This window comes from Rhagoletis zephyria, unplaced genomic scaffold (assembly GCF_001687245.7).
Source record: "Rhagoletis zephyria isolate East Lansing unplaced genomic scaffold, Rhagoletis_zephyria_1.1 Rzeph_scaffold_00321, whole genome shotgun sequence".
Lineage (NCBI taxonomy): Eukaryota > Metazoa > Arthropoda > Insecta > Diptera > Tephritidae > Rhagoletis > Rhagoletis zephyria.
This window is the reverse complement of record NW_016157405.1, coordinates 255,401-262,690: the sequence shown is the minus strand read 5'-3', so window position 1 is coordinate 262,690 and position 7,290 is coordinate 255,401. Positions and strand designations below refer to the sequence as shown.

The 7,290-nt window shown below is 36.3% G+C and overlaps 1 protein-coding gene across 13 annotated transcripts in view; it reads left to right on the top strand.

The window, feature by feature from the left end:
• The window catches only part of Rgk2 (Rad, Gem/Kir family member 2), an 89,293-nt gene that overhangs the window by 17,309 nt on the left and 64,694 nt on the right, over window positions 1-7,290 (top strand). The gene's annotated exons all lie outside the window — the stretch shown is intronic.

The window sequence follows — 7,290 nt, the reverse complement described above, 5'->3', positions numbered from 1 at the left end:
GCCTGCTTTGGTTTCACCATCTACTATCTATATATTAATACGCTAACGAAATCCCATACAAATATATTCCTCCCTACTGCTGCTGTGTTTCTCAACCAATTTGAATGATTCTTCTTTCGTTCGCAAGGTATTTCAAAGGGGAGGTGCGCATTTTGTTTGTTTTTTCGGTAGGTGGAGTAGGAGTGGAGTTAGTCTGAAAACTTCATTTATGGTCCGATTTCTTTTGTTCGAAAGGTATTTCAAAGGGGAGGTGCGCATTTTGTTTGTTTTTTCGGTAGGTGGAGTAGGAGTGGAGTTAGTCTGAAAACTTCATTTATGGTCCGATTTCTTTTGTTCGAAAGGTATTTCAAAGGGGAGGTGCGCATTTTGTTTGTTTTTTCGGTAGGTGGAGTAGGAGTGGAGTTAGTCTGAAAACTTCATTTATGGTCCGATTTCTTTTGTTCGAAAGGTATTTCAAAGGGGAGGTGCGCATTTTGTTTGATTTTTCAGTAGGTGGAGTAGGAGTGGAGTTATTCCGAAAAACTTCATTTATGGTCCGATTTGCTTCAAATTCAAAATACATAAATATTACTAACATCAAGAGAAATACACATGCAAACAATGGACCCGATAGGTGGCTCCAGAGCCGAGTTATTCCAATTTCCGTATAAGCCTATGAATGCCTGCTTTGGTTTCACAATCTACTATCTATATATTAATAGACTAACGAAATCCATACAAATCTATTCCTCCCTACTGCTCCTATGTTTCTCAACCAATTTGAATGATTCTTCTTTTGTTCGAAAGGTATTTCAAAGGAGAGCTGCGCATTTTGGTTTTTTTCAGTAGGTGGAGTAGGAGTGGAGTCATTCCGAAAAACTTCATTATAGTCCGGTTTGCTTCAAATTCAAACCGCATATTACTAACATCAAGAGAAATACACCTGCTAAAAATGGACCCGATAGGTGCCTCCAGAGCCGAGTTATTCCAATTTCCGTACAAGCCTATGAATGCCTGCTTTGGTTTCACCATCTAATATCTATTCCCCTTATTCTAGAACCCGAATTTTCGGGATTCGTAATTCCGGACAGGACAGGACAGGAATTAAAAAATCATATTTTGAGGAAAATTATGGATTGTGATGTATTTGCAATTATAGCAGCAGAATAAGCGGGCGCTATGGCAATGGATTCACATGGGTATGCGGAGCTGTCGGGCATAGTAACCATGGACGCATCTATGTCAGCTTCTGGTTGAATTGTTGAGCCACAAGCCAGAACTCCTCCTATGCCTGAAGCTCTGGTTCTCAATCCAGTTAATGCAATAACAGCTTCTTCCAAGCCATTGAAACCATGCACTTTGTTAGGTCCACCGCCTGTTGCGCTTGCTTCTGCCTTCGGCCGAGCTTAGGGATTATAACCCTTACTAAGTAGAATTCTCCTTTCTGTGTTGCGAGGAAGAGAGGCTTCCGCATGTCAAAGATATACAGCATTTCTTGTGCATATCACTCCGGCTCCGCCGTCCACAGTATTTTTGCGCAGAACCCACGTCGAAATTTGCAAAAAAGTACATAGTGCAAACCGAGTTTATTAATAAGCTAGTGGTAGGAAATTTGAAAAATTTATCTTAAATAAAATGCGAATCCTTTGATTAAACGTGTATGTTAAAGTTTTTGGACTCGGGTTATGCGTTTGGACACAACAACCGATAATCGTTGTACATTAACTAAACCGGACCCAAGTTTCTCGATAAGGGGCAATAAATATTCTTTTTTGCTCGTTTATATAAAGCAGTGGATAAAAATATATGTANATTAAAAAATCATATTTTGAGGAAAATTATGGATTGTGATGTATTTGCAATTATAGCAGCAGAATAAGCGGGCGCTATGGCAATGGATTCACATGGGTATGCGGAGCTGTCGGGCATAGTAACCATGGACGCATCTATGTCAGCTTCTGGTTGAATTGTTGAGCCACAAGCCAGAACTCCTCCTATGCCTGAAGCTCTGGTTCTCAATCCAGTTAATGCAATAACAGCTTCTTCCAAGCCATTGAAACCATGCACTTTGTTAGGTCCACCGCCTGTTGCGCTTGCTTCTGCCTTCGGCCGAGCTTAGGGATTATAACCCTTACTAAGTAGAATTCTCCTTTCTGTGTTGCGAGGAAGAGAGGCTTCCGCATGTCAAAGATATACAGCATTTCTTGTGCATATCACTCCGGCTCCGCCGTCCACAGTATTTTTGCGCAGAACCCACGTCGAAATTTGCAAAAAAGTACATAGTGCAAACCGAGTTTATTAATAAGCTAGTGGTAGGAAATTTGAAAAATTTATCTTAAATAAAATGCGAATCCTTTGATTAAACGTGTATGTTAAAGTTTTTGGACTCGGGTTATGCGTTTGGACACAACAACCGATAATCGTTGTACATTAACTAAACCGGACCCAAGTTTCTCGATAAGGGGCAATAAATATTCTTTTTTGCTCGTTTATATAAAGCAGTGGATAAAAATATATGTATATGCGAAAGGCAAATTTATCTGTTTAAATGAACACCACCAATATTTCTTGCAAACACACATCGATTTACATCTTTTATTTCGCCTCCGACACAGAATTGTTTTCGTACAACATTACGCAAAAAAGCTTACTCGTTCGTTTTTAGGCATGCCATTGTTACGAATTTCGAAAGTTCGAAAATATGATTCGGATTGCAGCATACTATTCCTACGATTCGTAGCAAAAACCGAATACGAAAGAGTTGCAGAATAGGGGTGTATATATTAATACGCTAACGAAATCCGATTCAAATCTATTCCTCCCTATTGCTCCTATGTTGTCAAGTGCATTGGTGTAACTTAAAATTTCATACTGTGCTTCGAATATCTATATGTGACCTGGTCTACGGAAAGGGGGCTTAGGTGTCAAAAAATCAATTTTCACTTTTTGGTTGATTCGGATGGAAGATGAGATGCTTTTTCACGTGGTGAAAAGCAGAAAATCCTAACTTGCTTAGAAGTGTACTAAAAATGTAGAGAAAGAAGAGTAAAAATACGACAAAATATAATTTATTGGTAATGAACAAAATACATTGAATTATAAGCTGTGGTATAAGTGGTATCAGTGTATGGCATTCATTATTACAACAATCTTTTGACAGAAATTTTGTTACCAGCTCCTCCTCCTTTACATCAACAACATACAGGTCCATCTTAACAAAAGTTTGTTCGGTATCATCTTCTGCCTGAGATACACATACTTCGTCTTCATCATCATCGCTCTCTTCATAGTTTTCATCATCGTTTTCATCATCCTTTTCATGGAAATATTGTCCGTATACGGCACTGAACTCCTCATCAACACTCATGTTTCATTTCATGCGAAATGCGAAGACGATAATCAACAGAAACAGTAAACGTCACTTCTTCAGTGTTACTTTTTTAAATGTTCCACACTAGCAACTTACACGATGAACTATAATAATATTCCGACCAACAACAACACTTACTGGACCAACAACAACACTTACTGGACGTCCGGCGCGGAGAACAATTAACGAGATAATGAGAAACTGACGAAACGAGTTGCTTACTTGTAACAGCTTTTTCACAGAAAACTAGTTTTCGCACGTAAGCTCCCTTTTCGTAGACCAGGTCACATATATTAATACGCTAACGAAATCCCATACAAATATATCCCTCATTTACATACATATATTTATTACTTTATATGGTTTACTTCACGTTTTAAAGTTTCGAATATTTCATCTTAAATATTTACCAGTACAAAATCAACAATTTAACAATTTAAGTATTCACATACCTCAAAATTTGATGTAAGACCTGTATTCAATCTTATAAGTGATTCATCACTAGAAGGAATCAGATTCTTAGACAAAGATATTGCGAATGGGGCAAAAATCTTCATTCCCAATATCGTCATAAGTAGCAGAAAATTTACAAATGACGAAATTGTCGACTTGGCTACACTGTGAATCACTACGCTAATTTGGATTTTTAAATTATCTACCTAATTTTCCCAGTCCCCTAATTTCGCTCTTAATCGTCCCAAAGGCAAAAATGAAGAACAAAGTAACTCCCCACCCTGGGGAAAAGGAGTGGTGAACTCATAATATGTTACTGAATTCAGTTATTTTGTGTTTCGTTTTTGTAAGCTGACTCGCTATTAAGTAGCAAAAATAAAGAACGAAGTCACTTCCCCAAAGTGGGGAAAAGGAGTGGTGAACTTATAATATGTCCTAAATTCAGTTATTCTGTTTCGTTGGTTTAAGCTGAATCGCTATTAAGTAGAAAAAATATAGAGCGAAGTTATTTCCCGCTGTGGGGAAAAGGAGGGGTGAACTCATTATAAGCTGCTAAATTCAGCTTTTCTGTGTTTCGTTGTTTCAAGCTGACTCGCTATTTATTAGCAAAAATATAAAACCAAGCCACTTCCCCACCCTGAGCAAAAAAGTGGTGAAGTCTATCTAAACGATAGTTACCACCGAATTCGAGCTATCCCAAATTAAAATTCATGAAATATTTTCATGTGATGTGACTCACTTAGAAGACTGCATTGGTACGGCAACTTATAAGTGGTTCCAATGAAATTTCTTTTCAATATCTATATATTAATACGCTTACGAAATCCCATACAAATATATTCCTCGCTACTGCTCTTATGTTTCTCAACCGATTTGAATGATTCTCCTTTTGTTCGAAAGGCATTTCAAAGGGGAGGTGCGCATTTTGTTTGTTTTTTCCGGTAGGTGGAGCAGGAGTGGAGTTATTCCGAAAAATTTCAATTATGGTCCGATTTACCTCAATCAAGATTATTATTATCAGGCATGAGCAGAGACTTAGCAGGTGCTAAAATAGCGTAAGAATCGCGTGTACGTATACAAGCGAGAGCGTAATGATGAGAACGCGACAGCATGCAAAATGAATTGGATACACTAACGCATTCTCAGCTCACGCTTGTTTGTGGTAGTGCCCACCTCTGATTATTATTAACATCAAGAGAAATGTACCAGCCAAAAATTGACGCAACAGGTGTATCCAGAGCCGAGTTATTCCAATTTGCGTATAAGCCTATAAATGCCTGCTTTGGTTTCACCATCTGCTATCTATATCTTAATACGCTAACGAAATCCCATACAAATCTATTTCTCCCTACTGCTGCTATGAAGTTCAAAATTATTTAACATAATGTATGTACATATATTACTCCACCAAGCAATATAAGTGACCTTGGCGATCAACAGTTGATGATGGACAAAGAAACATCCCAAGCAAAATGAAAAATTGTGTAAAAAAGTGAGGTGGTCGAATTTCGACAACGGGGCGATACTAGTTATCATTATAGTTCAAAACTGTTTTTGTTTCAGAGTGGAAATGCAAATGCGCGTGAGTTTAAAGCACATTTGAACCGTTCTTTGTTAGATCGGACGGATTTCGTAAAAAAAATTATGTCGTGTCTTCGATTCGATTAAAACTTTTTTTGTGGGTTCTATACATGAAATGAGCTTCGAGGAATTTGATTCTTCTTTTTTTTTCTTCGGAGATATGAACTGTCAAAGTTTTAATTTTTTGTGATTCTGACAAATGCTGTACATCTTCAAATCGTTATATCTCGGGTTCTGCTTACCGCAGAGACATCATCTTAACGTCCTTTTAAAGCTAAGAAACGGGCTTAACATTTCTATATATAGGATGGTCAAGATTGTCCCAAAGCTAACTTAGCTACTAACAGTTAAACTTTTTGAAGTTGACTTGCGTAGTGAAGACCAGTAAATTAGGGATTTGAAATTATACCATCGTAATCCTCGTTTAATTCACTATAAAAAACGTGGTTATAAAAAATTGGTATTTTTCAAGAACTTTTTTTAAAAATGTTTTTCTTTATGACGAGATGGTTTATTTTATGAGAATCAACAATTTTTTGTAATTTTGTTTCCAAAACATATGTTAATATATATTTAGAAAGGTGTTAAACATCGGGTTTTTGCAAAGAGTAAAATTTTAACTTGAAGATGAAACCAAAGACGATATCTACGAGCCAAATTGATAAGTATTATGTCAATTTATTTCTTTAGCTTTCGGTGCTAATATTGCACCCTCATCAGAATTATAAAAAATCTGTGCTAATATATATATGTGTGTTTAACGCAAATTAAGCTGCGGCACCATGGATTGTCCATCGTATTATACACACATATATGTATCCGCAACTTGGTGAAATTGGCGGTATGTTTACCCTGTTTCTTATGGGAGTAGCACGTAATAATTGTAAATCTTCCGGCATAATAAATTTAAAAATTGAAATTATTCCAACGAACAGCGAGCGAATTATTGATGAGTGTGCAATATTAGCACCGAAAGCTAAAGAAATAAATTGACATAATACTTATCAATTTGGCTCGTAGATGTCGTCTTTGGTTTCATCTTCAAGTTGAAAATAATCCGAGCGTTAAACAATTCTTTTAAGTACAATTTTATTACCGATTCCGATAGAATACCTATCCAGATATAATATTTGTATGGCAAGGCTTTTCTTTAAGGCGTCGAACCCCTAGAAATTGACGCGGTAATTTCAGAACTAAAATTAGCAAAATGCAGATTTTATTGTGGATTTACGCAGAATATCGCTTCGTTACCAGTATTTGTTCCACAACTTTTTCAATCCATATATATATTCTCGCGAAATCCACAATAAAGGCCAAATTTTTTGAACCTTGGTTTTAATATAGCCAAGCCCATTTCTAAAATATTCTTTGATTGAAAAAGCTGTGGAACAAATGCTTTTAACGAAGCAATATTCTGCCAAAATCCGCAATAAAATCTGCGTTTAGCAAAACTTTAATCGTACAGTTGCCACGCTCATTTCTAGGGGTTTGTCGCCTTAAAGAAAAATTTTGTCGTACAAATTTTCTCGGAATCTGCAACAAAATTTAAGTTCTTGCAAGATCTCGATGTTTTTTGACGCCTTTATAAATATATCTCAACATAAGTTTTCGAAAACAAAATACGAAAAATTGTTGATTCTCACAAAATAAACCATCTCATCATAAAGAAAAATATTTAAAAAATAGTACTTGAAAGCACTATGCAAATCAACTTCAAAAAGTTCAACTGTTAATAGCTAAGTTAACGTTGGGACAATCTTGAGCATCTTATATATAAAAATGTTAAACCCGTTTCTTTATCTTTAAAACGACGTTAAGATGAAGTCTCTACGATGAAAAAATGCAAATTTTTACAGATCATATCTCCATAGAAAAAAGCGAAAAAAAAATTTCTCGAACAGGTGTTA